We start from the raw sequence: 17,953 nt of genomic DNA on the forward strand, positions 1-17,953 counted from the left end.
CAGCTTTATTATTTATGTATAATTGGTATAAGTCACACCCTTGAGGACTTTAAATGCAGTTTAGAGGTAAACAACTACCTTGACATGCAAATGATCTTCATGGTGATACATCTATGCTTTGAAAAAGTTAGTCACCTTGGGAGCTTTCTTACAAAAGCTTTCTAAAAATTGTAGCCCAGATTTTAAAAGATCCTATATATTTATATATTTAAATATATATATTTAAAGTTTGCACGAGTAAAGCAGACCGACAAAAAACCCTCTGGGACAGGAACCTCAGTGATAATGTTCAGAAAGTGATGTATGCCTCATAGTGAAAGCAATATATGTATCAGCAAATGAGTTGTTACATTCTTTACCAACAAGAGAAGCAAGCCTTACAGAAGTCACAATTTTCTTTTTAGTGACATTAGCCTCTTCAATGGATACATTAAATATGATACAGAAATATGAGGATAAGATTATCTGTTGATTTGGGTGTCCCTGTAAATCAACCCCATTCTGCTGAAATAATGAAAGGTTGTTGAAATCCTCAGCAAAGATGTATATGGTTTTACAACACAGGGGTAAAATGAGGTTTTCCTTTTAACAGATCAAGCAGTCATGAACCATTCAAATTGCACAGAGAACCACTACCCGAACTAAAGACCCCTTGAAGAACTTTTTTTTTTAAACTTCTGGATTATAGACCTGCTGAAATTACACATGGGTCTGAATGAGAGAAAGTTGTTAAAAGCCAGAGTTACAAAAAGTACTTACCTAGCTTATCACCCCAAGCCCTTCATAACCCCATGCTCAGGCTAGAAATATCTCAAGGTGATGTAAAAATTGCTAGCAGTGCTGAGGTGGTGGTAATAACAGGAATTTTCATGAAATTCTGTACAGTGAACAATAATAATGGTACTGTGGGAGATAATAGTGATTCTCTTGCCTACATGCTGATTCAATGGTCGTTATTGGATCTTTTTTTGTCTTCAGGGGTCGGTGCCACTAGTGGTTTTCCTAATTGACCCCTCCACTTTGCCAGGCTCTGCCATCAATAACATCTTCCCATTGTTCCCTCCATCCTCCTCATCAGCTCATCTGCCCCCTGTAATCGTCAGGCAGAGATAAGAGCTGCCCCCCCCCTTTGAGATTGACAGGTTGACACACCATCTCTAAGGTCAGCCAGGCTAATTGGTTTGTTCACATCTTAGATGGAAAATTAGACCTCACAACTGCTAAACTAAAAACATTCCTCTCTTCCTCTCTCTCTCTCTCTCTCTCTCTCTCTCTGGTAGAGGCAGTGATAGTGATCTGGCGAGAAGTAATAAGTGCAATCTGTGGCTCACATATGTCGCAAGCAAAAATGATTGGCTGTTTAGTCTGCTGGTCCTTTTCTTTTTTATTTCCTGGTCTAACAGAGGATGTAGCGTTGGGTTTTGGGGTTTGGGTGTGCGTGGCTGTGAGTAAAGTAAAGCTGAATTTATACTTGATGCAGGGGGTGAACCCTGCTGTATAGCTACAGTGTGGGTTTTTTATTCATTGTACAGTGTAAGATTTCACCCGCTGATATCACCAGCACAACAGGGATGTATCTGTATCATGCTTTAATTATATTGCCCACAGTAAATGTTCGCATTTCTTCACTTTGTGATATAGAGTGATGGGGGCACATACTTGACTGAAGTTACATTCAGGTAACTATTTTTAACTATTTCACCTTACTGAATAGGAAACTACTGCCGAGTGCTGTGATTGCAGCTGGCTGAAGGCCTGCTGTGGAAATGGCTTTGCTAGATGTGTTTTATTAAAAAGGAGCCGATTACTGAGGCTTCTTTAACGTTGTCTTCACTATCAACATCAGTCTCCATTGGCATTAGAAACTTGTAGGAGAAAACACAGGTCTCGTGGGCCCAACCTGGTATCCCTGCAGCCATCTTAGCACTGCATGTAGTTACTTTTTTGAGAAGGCGTATGTTAGCTTAGCCTACAGCGTAGCTACAGCAGCAACATGCGCAGACTCTGTAGCTGCAGTCACCTCTTAACGCAAATATATGAAGCCAGTTTAAGGCCTATTTTAGGCAACTTAAAGGGAAATTGTGGTTTCATACAACCTTGGTCTCATTTTCGTGGTTTTAGCCATAATTTCTCTCAGTAATAATAAAAATTTACTTGATCTATTTGTTGAGATCTGGGAGCAACATGGCTAAAAAGAAGTGTTACAGGACAACAAACAACTCCCAGATAAGCCACATTTTGAAGAGAAAAAAGGTAAATGGTTATTGCCTAAAATGATGAAAGCATCAGAGTTTACGCACCAACTTCCCAGTTCAACTTTGACCTTCCATATTTATAGTACTTGTGTTTTCTATGTAAAGAGGGATTATTACTATAAGATTTTGGATATGCTCAGTTTTGATTTTACCTCTGAAAGAATCTGGCTAATCTGTTGGTTTGTTAACAACCTGTCTGTTCATCTGACCCCCCTTGTGCCCTGTTGGACATTGTTGTAATGATGTTGTCTTGTCATGTCATCATCTCAGCAATTACTTTGGCAAGTATATGTTTTCAAAATCGACAGAAACAATGGTCAAAAGTACAAAAAGACACAAGTATTTAAGTAAACTCATGTCATTCTCATGTGAGACACTCGCATACAAAACATGAAGACTACTGCTCAGGCATTCCCTCTGGTGAACACCACAAACCCAGTGATGGTTATTATCTTTGACAGGCTGCCACTGACCAATGGTGCCCTATCATCAGCTGTTTGAGTTGTGCCTGGTGGCCAAAAAGAAACACCTCTCTCTGTGTGGCTGAAGAGTGAAAATTACTTCAACCCAATCTGTTGCCTTACACAGCAGATAAATGGAGCAGGACAGATACTGTTGCTGCCTTCACGTTCGACTTGTACAGTGAGTCAGCTAATTGATTAAACTGACAAGTCAACAATGTTTCCTGCGTGTAACAGTTAGATGTGTCAAATCCTGTGTCCTCAGGCCTGTGTCGATGCTGGGGCATTAACAACTTAATAAGTTAATAGTTTTACAGGGGTATACCATTGATATATGCAGGTGTGCCCATGTATTTCGACCTCACTCTCAGTTCCACATCAAAGACTAAAAATACAGCACTCCACCACCCCCACCTCGCTGCCCCCCCTGGTCATCCACCTCAGCCCGTCAGGGAGCTGTAGCCTGTAATTGGGTGTGGAGCCTGAGAGGCCATGTAGTGGACGGCTCAGCGGAGACCGCAAGAGTCAATTACCAGAGCTGACAGTGCCGTGGAGAGAAAGGTACACCAGACACACTGTAGTGATCTGTCTGAGCAGGATAAAGGAGACAGAGGGTGTGTGCTAATGTGAGACCAACATGCTACATTTCTCACCTTGCGGTAACATTGACAGCTGTGGCATATTTCTAACTTATGTGCAGGGGTTAGACACAAGGCACAAAAAAAGGAAAAGTCAGTAATATATGGCCATTTCTGTCGGTGAATCCAATTAGCTCATACTGTTGACTAACTTACTGATGTAAAATCCCTCATTCTTGCTTTGCAGATGTTTTTCCTTAGTACATGACAGACAACATGTAAATATTTCATAGAATTTAAAGCCATATCTCAGTGCTGGTGCTCCCTTGGCTTCAAAATGGATTAGTGTGTCAATTATTTAACAGTGGAAACATTTTAATCAAAGACCAGGAGCCAGGAACCCCCAGTTCATTTCGCTACCATCACAACTGACAGAATTTGATTCATGAGGTCTTCATTCTCCATGTGCTCAGACAGGAACGTGAATGTGAAGCTCGGCTTTCGCTGGTCACTCTGACATCTTCTTCTCCCTCTTGAGTTTGCTTCCTTTCTGGGACTGTGTTGCAGTGCAAGCATTCATCAGGATAATTCATTTCCTCTTTTCACTTTAGTCATTCTCATATTCACGCTGCTGGACTACATATCTGTGTACATTATGTGCATCATACATGAATTTACTGTGAAGACAATACAGAAAAAGCTATGAACCTTTATCAAACAATGCAGAGTTTTATATTTCAGTACATTGACAGTGGGCATTCAACCATTTATCTGGATCAGAAATATAAAAATGGTCCATAGAAGCTTAGCTCTATTGTTTTCTCACTGACAACAAAAGCACTGAAATTGTGCACTGTAATCATGCATTTATTCACTATGGGCTTTGTATTTGTGCAAGACAGGCCATTGTGTCCTATTCTGTTTTGTATTTTATGCTTTCCAAACATTACAACGCACTGAGAGACAAAACACTTATTGTCAAAATTCTGGTCTGGTTGTCTGTTATGCTAAGAAAACCATCACTGCTTAACTGTAATGCAACTGCAGCAGCAGCACTTGGCATGCAGCACTGTGCACATATATACGTTAAAAATGTAAACTTCTTTCAGGTAGATGACTGTCTATTAGCAGCTGTTGTCCGTTCTGTTATGTGAGCCTTCATACTCCTCTCAAGACAGTCCATCCAATATCTGAGGACAACCAGGTGAAAGGAACAGCTGATTGTAGGATCCAACATGATTGCAGTTACCAGCTGCATGAGGATCTGCTGTGAAACCTATTTAGCCAGTACCAGAGCAATTCATGTTTTAATGCTTTCTTTTAGAAGTCATGTCTGGCATGTTGGTTCTTGTTGAAGCTGAAGCCACGTGTATGGTTAGAAGAGGTGGGTTGGAAACAGTCAAACAACACTGAGGTCTTCACACACAATGACTTAAGTTGTGTTTCCACCAAGCAATCCAGTTCAGCTCAGTTCGTTACACATTAGGTTATTATTAGGTTATTATTACGGTTATTTTCGCGTTACCATTGACAAAATGTTGTGGATGGTAAATGACACCTACCCTAACCATTGTGAGGGTTTCAGTCCCAACCTAAATTTCACTGTACATGGTACTGATGCTGTGAATGTCATGATTGTAAGTAGAGCTCTGTTAATTCTCTAGCTAAAAAAAAACTTGTTTTTTAACAAAACAGAAGAAGTGGTGATAGAGATCAGATTAGCATGCTGCAGTCCAGGAATTATCTCACCAGGATTAAGATTAGTGGAATGTAATGAAAAGATTACCTGAGCACCTGGATTTTTGAAACCATTAATGAGATTATCCAGGTACAAATCAGTATTTCTTTGCTAATCCGTCAGAGCCCAGCAGCCAGGTGCAGCACAGCACAGAAAATATCCATCTTAAAGCTGCACACAGCAAAGCGTCTCATCATCATGTTCCTGTCCTTTGGTATAAAGTCCTCTAAACAGGCAATATATGAGTGTGATATCGCATACTATGACTTCTATGTATAGCTCAAACTGTTTTTAAACAGATGGTGCTTAAAAAAAGCGAAGAGGCCTTAAAATAATATTTAATACAAATGTCGAAGGTTAATTGTAAAACAGTGTGGCTTGAATTGTTACTTATCCTACTTGGGTTTTTTTTTCCGATTAAGTTTAAATGCTATGTATTGTGACATACATACATTTTGAAAAATAATATGAATTCACTTCTGTTTCTCTCTCTGAAAACTACTACCCCCCCCCCCCACACACACACACACACACACTTTTCTTGCCTGAACCATAAAATCTCTTTTATGTCAGGTGCTGTGTTCACAATATCTCAAGATAAAGTTATCATGCTGCAAACCCATTGTGGGCATGCAGGGGGGAGTCAAGAGAACATGAGAAGGTTTCACTTGTCATCACAGTGTGTCTCCCAATTGTGTACTAGGGAAAATAGTCACTTTCTGTATGGGAAATGGTGGTCCACAGATTGTAAACGCCTCCACTCGACAAAGTTTCCAGCATGGTTTATGTGGTTGTTGAATGTGTGAATGTAAGTGTGATTTCTCTAAACACAGACGTGTGGACATTTTACCAACATTTTCTAACCTTGAACTTAACCCCTCTTACTCCTGACACCTACACAGAGCAGAGTGGTGACAGCGTATAACCAAGATATTAGCATCCAAACCTGACACCTCAGAGAAGAGCCAGAAAGATTCAGTATATTTCACGTTTGCCCACTAGTTTGACTAATGCGTTGGATAAAAGTAACACTTTTTTATTTATTGTAATCATCAATGGATGCACAGTAGTTTTAAAATGAAACTTTAGATGATATCAAATGTATTAGTTTTTATTCACCTTACAAGTTGTTGTCTCAATCACATTTTACTGCATCTTCTGCAGCCATATTTCGATGGTAAAGCGTTCTCAGAATCAAATTGTTTGCACATCTCTGCAGTGACTTCTGTTGTCAGTCCAGATGTCTTTTAAATTCAGTCAACGGTTATGATTGCATGATTGTTTTATTGCTCTGATAAAAGTATTCAGATATCTTGTTGAACTTATAATATTTTGCTGTAAACGTTTTGGCTAGCAATGTGATTTTGGTCTCCTGAACTTTTAGCACCATCTTTTGCTCAAAATTTCAATTTGCACGTTTACATCATTCCCTCAGCAGTCCTTTGTGTGTAGCTAAATAACAAATGTTAGCCTAGGGTGCTATAAATCAACATGTTGTCACTGTGAGCTAACATTAGCATTTAGCTGTGTGTCTGTGTCTAAGTGCAGCCTTACAGAGCTGCTAACACAGCTGTAGACTCTTATACTTTAACCTTTGTAAAGACACTGACAAATGATTAATCAATTAATTAATACGTTAATTTGAAAACTGTGAAGGCACTATTTTGTTAATCATGGCTCAGACACATAGTTGAGCTGATAGTAATCACTAATTTGGACGTGAAACGAGGGCTGGTTTGTCAATTCCTTCAATAAAACATGTGCCTTCCAGCACTGTTGGACAAATTTCTTGTTCCAAAGTGTAGATCAAAAACTGATCAAGACTGAGCAGGAGCAGGATCCCCAATACTGTATTCTAGAGGCCCAATCACTCAATTATTTCACCCCTCAAATTACAGCCATATTCACACCTATGGAAATACAAGAATAAGCATATTAGTTTTTTCCTAACTGATCATAATATGTCATAATATGCCAACAAACCCAGTGTCTACAACACACTGTATGTTACCCCTTGGTAATTTCAAAATCAGCGGTACTGATCAGTACTCTGAGGTCGTTTTGCCACATATGAGCTGTGACAAATCTGATTCACAATGCTAGTGTAATGACATTGCTCATCCCATGCCCTTGAGCAACTGCAGCTGACTTGTGTGTGAGATTTTTCTCAAACCCCCATTTTCCCTTCACTGTGACCAAAATCTGATAACATTGTAGAAGCAGCATTATGTCAAACCCCTTGATGGAACATCAAGTGAAAATGTCTTGTCATGGACATATTGAATTTTGGTGTGTTGTTTATCCGTCTACAATGGAATGTTGTGCAATTCTAATACAATAATTTTGTTTGGAAAAAAAAGCTTGAATTTATACATTTGAAAGCTATAGCGGTTAATTGGTCACAAGCCGAATTCTATCAGTGTGACGGAGAGTGCAAAGATGTGTCTTAAACTACTGCAGAACTCTCACACAGAGAAGCAATAGTGGAGTGCCATGCTGCTGGAGAGCCATTACAGCCCATGCTCTCTGAGGTGGAAAAGCAGTAATCAACAGAAATGAAATGGTCATACTGTCATCTGAGAGTGCAGATCAATTCGAGACAAAGTAATGAACACTGCCAGAGCTGCCTATAGAGGAGGTGATGGGATATTCTGCCATGCCGTGCCTCCAAGGCCCCGCCAACAAACAAAAGGACAGTGATCATGACAAGGAGTGGCCAGACGCACATCTTCATGTTTTTAGAAACTGGAGAGCTACTTGACCTTGGCCATGATGAACTGTCTGCCAGCTGCCTCTGCATGGTAATTCAGTTTGTTTGCCATCCAAGCTGGGATCTGCTGAGCCTTTGTGGGGCACTGAAGTCATGATTATAAATCCTGGGTAAACAGTGAGCATCAAAACGCCATAACAAATCCAGAGGCTTATTGGGGTGGTACAACGAGGCCATGTGTGATTGGAGTCTGATGTAGTACAGAGTCAGGTGATATGTCATGCCTTGAAAACCCCTTTCTCTAATCTGTAAAGCATTTTTTTTCCACAAGGTCAGGGATGACTGACTGATGTCTGTGCATGTGGAGGAGGAGCACTTTCTCAAAACGGAGGCCCACCCACAAAACACAAATTCACACATTTTGGTGCACACATGCACAACAACTGCATAAATGAAGGGGGGCAAGAGTGGCGCGGGTAAGCTCTGCAGGCAGATGTGCTCTCTGAATGTTTTCAAAGCCTCTGTATTGCCTCAGTTGCTGTTCTGCAATTTCACAGCTCAGGGTGTACAGACACGGTGAGAATAAATTAAACAGTCTATTGACCTTACTTTGTCTGCACCCAACTTTAAAATGAATTGCACTCAATGAAAAATGAATCAAAGAGCACCAAATAAATGTCAAGGAAGGACCTGATTTTTATTGCAAAAGTTGCGGAAGATGGACAGGTGCAGTACAAATTGAACACTAAAATGTACAAATAATTCTGTGAGGATCTGTCTGAACCTTGACATGACTTTGTCTCTTAAACAATTTTACATTGACTTTAGATTTGAGTTTATATATTTTTGCATAAAGTTGCATAAAAATAATATAAGTAATAATGGTTTGAGATTAAATGCAGAGCAAACCATTGTAGTAAATCATTTCTTATTAACTCCTGCTGAAAAAAAAAGTATTTTTTGTATTTAGCCAGGTACATCTCCATCACAATCGCAATGAGGGCCTATTTGTGAACTGAATGTGAACATATTAGCAGAAGGATTTATGTGGTATAGCGCATACACACACACGCACACACAGTATCATAAATAACCACCCTGCTTGTCTGTGACCACATACACATATATATGTGATGTGTTGAGATAACTAAACAAGCTGTTATATACTATTTTCATATTGATCAGCCTGACTATTGGGGTTGCCTCCATTTGCATCATGGATGCAGGGGAAAATTGATGTGTTCATAGAGAGGCTGAAATACCTGACCTGGTATTGAGTCTGATGTAATATAAACATAAATCACAATCACCCTGTGTATACAGTATGTGTTGCTAAAATAACAGACGTAGCTGAGCTGTTATTGGACTGTAGCGGTCTGTTGAGCACTCTATTGTATATCGACCTCTTGTTTTCAGTAAGAACCCTGGTGGGGCTTTGAGAGGTGTTGGTGTTATATGGGGTTGAGTGGCTGTCTGTGACTGGGAGCAGTTGGTCAGTCACCCATGCAGGTGTTGCTACTGGGGCTAAGCCCTCACAGAGGACCCAGTGATTGTCCATGGAACAGCAACATCTTCTTAACCCGCATATCCTGATCCTTCAGTTCAAGCATTTATCATTATGGAATGTGTATGCAACGTACATTCATTGTTATGACCAGTTTTTAATGCCACGTTAGGAGAATTGCATCAGCGGTTGTTCCTGCTGTTGCAAAAAAAGAATAATATGCAGCATCGTTTGCTCCTCCATTGTAAATGCATGCAGTAAACAGCACAGAGAGTGATTTGGAGTTTGAATTGTGACACTTTACACAGAGATAGGTATCAAAAGAGGCGACGGTGGGGATAAAAACACCCTGTTGCCAGGATCCTGCTGTCTGCTCAAACTAAAGTGTAATTCTTCAGCTTTGAAAAAAAAAAACTGTCTTGCCAGTTTAGAAGCTGTGTTTATTTAGACAAAAAGGAGAGAGCACACTTAATGGCTAATTCAACATCAGGCCAAGACAACAGTTCACAATTACCCTTTTGGCAAACACATGTACAATGATGTTGATCAACGTCTTACAAAGTGACTTATAAGCATAACTATACTGAACATAAACATTGGTTGTTATAAGCTTTTGCAACACATGAATAACCAATGCTGATGTTTTTCTCAGGAGTCCAGTCTCCAATGTTTAGTAAATCTACCAGGGGTTTTAAGTTTGAAACTGACAAAGTATCCATACTCACACCACTGAGTGCAAACGGCAAAGGGGAGGAGGTGAACTAGTATGGGAACTAGTAGTAAAGGCTAGCATGCCTCACATTCAAAGTTTAATTTATGTATGAACTGCCAAAAAATGCCAAAATGTGTGCCATGCATTAAGAAAAATTGTATGTGCATAATGTTCGCTGTACAACATGGGTTGCTAACCCGTCAAATATTGTGCCAACTCTGCATCAGTGTTATTTGCATTTTTAATGCATCTAAGGCTCTCTCCTCCTTTGAAATGCTGCACCAATGTTCATGCAAACTAAGTGCACAGAGCTGATTCAAGCAATCACAACGAAAACAGAACTGGACTGCCTTTGTCTATTTAGAAATTCTCAGCAGTCATTGTGTAAAGACAGGATTGGCCAGCCTTGATCAGCCACAATATCTCTGTTTGCATCTTGAAACATAAAATATTGTGTATAGGCAGCCACCCACCACCTACACACATATACACACGTAAACAAACACAAAAACTACCCCCATCACAACACACCCACACACAATATTAAAATGTGGTGTTTGAAAGCGCCACTTTAAGATTTTATCACTGATGATTCCTTTTTAATGATCTGATTTGTTGCATGCGCAGGCTGCAAACATCCTGGGTGCTTTCCCTCCCAAAAAGATCATCTTTTGGTTTGACGTATGAGGCTTTGAACTAAATTAGCTTTTATTTTCCTTCAAGCAGCTTCAGATTTTGGAAAATTATCCTTTTGAAAAAATTGCTCCCTGGCCTTGACTGGACACACAATCTGAACATTAACTGTGGTGCTCAAATCCTGCTTCACTGGTGCCACAGGCCTAAACAAATTGTTCTATATTCTACTATCAACCAAGGAAGGTTAATGTGCTTGAACTACTGTTAGAATGCTTTATATTACAGGTTCTTGATCTTTATATGTTCTGCACAGCTAAATGGCCTTTTGTGTACTGTAGAATATTTGATAGACCACCAGTGCCCTCTGTCAGCCTCAACCAGGATACCACGTTATGTTTTTCTTCAGTAGGTTAATTTGGCTTCTTTGTGTTATGAGAGGAGATGCTATTTTACTGTTTATGGGAGTTAAATTCACTGCAGCGTTACTGCGTTTCATGATACAGGTGAAACTGTTTGTTTTTTTGAGTTGATGTTTTAGTTTTCTGGCAGTGTTTATTGAGTTTTTTACTACAATAAGTCTTACCTTAAATCAGTTATTATAATAATAATATACAAACGGTACTGTATGTTATTTACTGATGCTGTAAAATGACCAACAAGTTACCTAGTGTTTGTTTGATTAATTAGTGTTTGATATTTGAATGTGGAATACAAATTTTGTATTGTACATTGTGTTCAATGGATGCCAGTGTGTATGTGTTTCTATTAACAAAAGATAGCATGTTTCTACAGTTCTTCTGTTAACCTTTGATTCGCATCACCGAAACCCCACTTAAACGAATTCCTCTGATCTGTTCATGTGTGTATTTTAATGATGCAGTTTTTTCAATTTAGAATTTGGACAAAATCACCCCAATCTCTAAGTGTTATGTCATCTTGCATGCCTATGAACAAACAGGGAAAAAAGTATTGCAGGATAATGCTAATGCTAAATAAAATAAATATTTGCATTTGTAGATATGAGGAGATGACAAGTTACCACAGAGTCATGCAATAACAAAACCTGTGGGTGTACAGACAATGGGCTCATTTTGAGGTGAAAGAGTCCTGAGGCTGTTATTAGTGTTTGTTCATGTGTGTGAAACTGAAAATTGATTGTGGGAAAGTAACCAAGCACCTTGCTTCAGACATGGTGATATCTTTATCTACTCTAGACCACACTAGACATTTTCCAGTCTGGGTCTCATTATATTATCTTTTCTCTCTAATACATTTAAAAACAAGCGGCAACTTTGTGAGCTACACCCTCATTTTAGACCAAGACAAGTTAGTTATATTTTTAGTAAAATTGATCTGATCTCTGACGTGGAGCCAATGCCACGCTGCAAAACAAGAGTTTTCATCAAAGCGTCTATACAAAAAATATGTGATCTTTTCTTGACTTGTTGCACTATTTTTCATAAAAAATGGTGAATATTTTTTTTTCTGGTCTGAAAGAGTAATCTTTTTTTTTAAACCAAACTGGAGTGAATGACTTGACATAAATGTTAGGTGAATTTATGGTAAGTATAATACTGCAACAAATCAAATATACTGCAGCTTGTGACTCGCGCTGAGCAACTCTTCACTGCTATATATAAATGTCCAGATGACTTTTCAGAGAAATGCAGCATGCAGCAACATGTAGCTCAGACAAATGACATTAGAAAAGCCAATTAGAGAAGGACCAACTGAAAAGTACACCCTTTTCACTACACAGTGGCAGATATAATATATAATTTCGATTTTCAATTTGGGCAGGTAAAAGTTTCCATTCATTGTGGATCAAAAAAAGTATCTTTTTTAGTTTTGCATGGATGTTAAATTAAATTAAAAAAAAGGTTTTAACAGTGTCATAATTTCTTCATGACTCTCACGCTGTCTTTAGTTTGGAGGAGGTCTCGTTCAAGATGACAAAAACCGTCAGTGTCAGTATCTCTCCTCAGATGAATATCATAACTTATAAGTACACGATTATGTTTACTTAATGAGTTCATAGTTGTGTTTTAAAGGAGAAATGGCAACCCACCTCATGCTTCATGCTGTTACCAAAGAGATTTAAATCTGTTGTCTGCACACAGACACCAGGGGGAAGCATTCAGCCACTTATTGGCAGCTCATCAATGTCGTATTTGGTTGAGGTTAGACAGAGGAGATAAAAATTGTTTCATATGAAAACTATCACCACAATCATAAGGGGTTGTAGTCTACATCAGAAAATTATTTACTGCCAAGAAGGTGAGATAAGAAGAGATGCGATTTTAAGATGACATTAAAGTCTAAATCGAATGAAACTCAAAATAATAATTGCACAATATTAGGAGCTCTGTTCACTACTTTTCTTTAACGTGTTACGTGCATACTTGGTTTTAACAATAGTCAACTGATGTTATCCGTTATTAGCACAAGAGCAAACCACAGGAGCTACAGTAAAAGAGAGGTGATCTGCAGCAGTGTTAAAGAAGTGCAGCACTATTTGATGTCACACAACATTGGAAAAATAAACAAGAAAATAAAAATGGCAGTGATGGAAAAAAAATAATGGGTGGAGTCTTACTTTTCAGGTGAATAAAAATCCTGTAGAAATGCTAACTGAATTAATAGTCCCCCCTCCCTCAACTAGCAGGCCAACTGTTAACAATGACTACTAATCACAATGCACTCTTCTAGTAGAGGTTCTGGTTCTGATTTTACTAGTACTACTACTATCCATTTTCTTAAGTTTTACTGCTACAAATGCCACCACCCCCGCTATGACTCCTGAAACTACAACTAATATATCAGCTATTATTAAAGCAGTGCCTCCACTACTACATCTACTCTAACTATGACTTCTATCACTACTTGTCAAACACTGGCTCTGCTAGTGTAGAAGGACGGTTGACAGCCACACAACACACCTAATACATTTGTGAATGTTTGAGTATAGAGGTAATCTCAAAATGAGTGCGTTTGAATGAGTGTGTGCCACTAAATTATCCATACAAATATGTTTAATTATACAGTACAGCTTGTGAAGTGTTTTCACCATTCTTGCAGCCGAATTTCAAAGGAAGATCGAAAGTTTTTTTGTCGTGACCCCACCAGTTTAACACTATAGTCTGTGATGAGAAGGAGGATGAAGGACAACAGACTTTTACATTTTTTATGAATAGAAAACATTTTAAGTTTACCTTGGTGCTCTGTAAATTGGTAATTTAATCAGCAAGGTCACTGTAGCAACTCCAGTAAGATAGCTGAAACCAGTATGAGTGGAATTTAAAAACATCATAGATGTCCAGCTCTCTTATAGAGATAAAAAGATAAAACATTGATCTTGAGGTAAGATATGGGGTAACGCGAGTCTTCCATTTATCAATTTTCTATTCCCTTTCTCTGTCCCCTCCATTTCCTGTCTCTACTGTGCAGCCAAAATAAAAATAAAAAAGAGGTCTGGCAGGACCATGGATGAATTGGCTTGGTAAAGACATGATTCAAACATGGTATTTTTTACTCAACTATGTGCATTTGATAGCTACACACAAATTTTAATTCACAAAAAACGCAAAGATTAGAGAAAAGAAAAAAAAAATGAATACAAATTTGTTAAGCAGAACTTAATTTTTTCTTCTTTTCTACCCCATTAATCATCTCACTGACACTTTATCTTGTGACCCTTTGGACGGAGCCCAACCCCTAGGTTGAGAACCACGGGACTAAACTACCCAACTGTATGTAAAGTAGTTAAAACTAGCTAGCTAACTACTTACTCATGCATGCATTAATATACAATGAGCAATCTAATAATGTAATGTCAATCTCAATTCCCAAATAAGTGTGTGCTGCCATCTACTTGGACTGTTATTGGACGGGGTTAGTAGGACTATGTAGGATAACAAATTGCGCACTTTTTGCCAGACAAAAGGCATATACATTTATTTATTTTCTTCAAATGTGCAAGCTCAGTTTGTGGTGAAAGACAGGGTTGTAACTACAATATCTCTCCACATAATATGATCAGAAGAAAGAAAAAAAGGAAATGAAGGAAAACACTTTCAGTTACGGTTGCTATTTTTACCCACACAGCAGTGGGGTCTGTGGGACCCCAAATAATGAAGAAGTAAGGCCAATGTCAATAAAACACGAGGGTTAAAGACTAGAGACCACAATTAAATTATGTGCTTTCCAATAGTGTGAACTGTCTCAGATCTCAGCAAACACAAATAAAAAAAAAAAGTGCTTTGTACAAAGATCAAACTTGTTATATCAAAAGTGTTATATTCCTTGAATTTTGCACTGTAATCTATAAGAATAACTGGTGTATAAAATAAAGACACATTTTATGCCTACGGTGGAATGACATTGGAACCTTCCCATCATTTGTTTTAAGTCAAACTCTGCTGAAGATATAGAGTCCATCTGATCACACTGTGAACCCTCACTTGTGTTTTATACTGAATCATGGGCTAACTGTATTGGTCCTCACACTGCTGTGACCACATTAGTAAGCAACAGCGACTACAGCTTGTACTACTCCAGCGATCAGCCTACATCTAAGAACTGTGACTATCTTACCCAAACTCAATCTGACCCTGTAACACAAGGACAGGGATTGCCTGCCTCTGATTCAATTGAACAATGATGCATTTGCTTCCTGTTGCAAAAACAAGCCCATTTTGTTCATCTTTTAAAGAGTTCAGTTCAGCTGGACTTCATTTATTTATGCGGGTGTGTATGTGTACTGCTTTGGTGTGTATGCTTCACCTGTGCTGTTTTTAAGGTTATTTGCGGTTCCTGATTGCAGTAGGTCCGCCAACCAAATTTGGAGCACCTGCGCCCAGTGCTTCACATGACATTCAATGTTAGCCCCAGTGGTCTGCGTTTGGTTTGGTTTTTATACTTAAAAGCACCCTGCACTACATTATTCATACGCATCCACATTTAAACCGCTGATATCACTGACTATCAGAACTTACAATGTAATTTTCCTCTTAGATTATAATACATCATTCATATTTGCTGGCATTTGCTTGTCCGAGGGCCAAGTTGTGACATTAGTTATACATTTGTTTACTTGGAATTGGCGCCAGGTCCTGTCGAATCCAATCATAGTTGTTTAGATCGGCCTCAGAAATGAGTGTAGATTGGGTGTGACTAAGAAAACTGGTGTTGTAAAACTACCACAGTTACTTTTGTTTGGATACCACTGTTAGCCTCCTGACAATATTACAATTAGGCCACTACTGCAACTTCTTTTTCTACTATATTTTATACCATACTAGTGCTGATGACCCAAAGTCCAACAAATATATCAGCAGGGCCAAGTTTAACTTTTCAAAGGTTTTTGTTTATGGTGGCTAATCAGCAACAAGAAAGTGCAGTAGAGAAACGCTAAAGATACATCTAAAGTCATTTTGAGTGCCGCCATCACATAGATTGTCCACCAGAGATGACTTACTGTCTGTTTTGAAGTGTATTTTTCAATGTGCTGCTTAGTACATATCTTGGTTACAGTTTGTTAACAAAAAATTAAGGGATCCTTATCAAAAAATGTTATATTATGTATTCATGTTAAACATTTTGATATTGGCCTCAAAAACCCAGTATCAGTCGGGCTCTTATTATGACAATAGTCATAATAGTTTGCATTCTTGAAATGACATCTATTTATTTATTTTCAGTTAATTAATTTTAAAAAGTATTTTTGTCACAAATTTGCCAAATTACTGTAATATAACTCTAGGTATTATCAAACGTTATAAATAGCTGCATGATGAAGGCATATGGTCACTATAATCCCTGTAGAAATGCTTGCTGATAACATGGCAGTTGTGCTTTCGTCGCCCAGGGATATAACCTGGCTGCAGCCTCAGAAATAAGAGGCCCCTTGTAACCTAATCGATCGCCGAGCAGAGAGGCATTATGGGTCCACACTCTGTGATCCGTTTCTCTGTGTCAGACCAACTTCCCAGAATAGCAACTGTCTACTGCTCTGCTCTGCTCTGGAGGAGATGGAGGAGGAAGTCAGTGCTGGATTTAACAACTGTTGCTTTTGCTGCCGCTGCGGAACCAAACTACCTTTCAGTCCGCGCTGCGTGGCGCATATCGGGCTAGAATGAAATCCATTCCAAACCGAGACATTCAGTCGGGATCAATGAGCAAGTTCGAGGGATTACATAAACTCCTACGTGTTTAAGGTAAATAAAAAGAGAGCGAGAGGAACACAAGTGCATGAATCGGTTTCCTGTAATAATTGACCATTCTGTTGCCGCTTTAATATAGCCATTCAATAGCCTATTATTCGACTATCAGGCTACAGACGCTTCAAAGCTGCTGGAGGCGCATGTCTGCGGCAAAGGCAGACAAGGAGCGTCTGTCTGATGAATGGAAAGCCAGACGGGCTCCACTGTAGACTGCGGTGATCGGATAACCTGTTGAATTGCAGCTGTCAGTCAGCTCCATGCCATGCAAGGCAAGCACAGCCAGCAAAAATCAGTAAACACGAGAAACACAGCGCGTTGCCACAATAACAACAAAAACAACTGGCTTCACGGTTTTCTGCAGCTGGTGGTTGTTTCCAGAGAAGCACTGTTGCCTGTCAGGTAAATGCACCCTGTCCTCACGGCTTAACCTGCAAAATAAGACTTCTCCCACCTTTCTGCTGCTGACAGAAATATCAATTCGGCTACCTGGAGTCATGTCGCAGACATACTAGGAAGTAGGGTCAAAAGTCGCCCATTCATCGAGAAAGGGGAAATAGTCCTTTTAATTTCTGACGGGGCAATTGATTGTTTTGGTCATATGTGTGTGTTGTTCAGTCTTTTTAAGGTATGCACTTTACCCACCGTTTCACATTGTTCCCATTCCCCGCAGTAGCAGTAAAAACGCGCGAGGCTCTGCCTGGTCTGAGTCACATCTCCACAGTAGCTTTTGCTACAACATTGCCTGCACGTGGATTTCCAGTGTCTCGGTTGTTGAAAATAGCTTGGCTGCTCCCTGCCGCTATGGCTAATTCCTTAGGAACCGGTGGATCCAGTTTGATCCATCCCTCTCTTTCTTTCCCTAACCAACTTGTTGAGTCTTCGCCCCCCACCCCCTCTCCCCACCCCTACCGTAAAAGTGCGCTGTGTGCGGCTCAGCTAATAGTTGTGTGACTTCTGATGAAATGTCGCAAGTTTGAAACAAGTGGGTCTCGAGCTCGGTGTGTCGGCATCGATTTTTAAAGTGGAAAAGTCGACTGGACGCGCGCGCAGGAGAGGCTTTGACGCAGCAACCGTCACCTGTAGGACTCGATAGATGCGCTCCTCCTGAACTTTTTCTCTGCTTTTCTGAACTTGCTCA

Source organism: Enoplosus armatus, chromosome 11, assembly GCF_043641665.1.
Source record: "Enoplosus armatus isolate fEnoArm2 chromosome 11, fEnoArm2.hap1, whole genome shotgun sequence".
NCBI lineage: Eukaryota > Metazoa > Chordata > Actinopteri > Centrarchiformes > Enoplosidae > Enoplosus > Enoplosus armatus.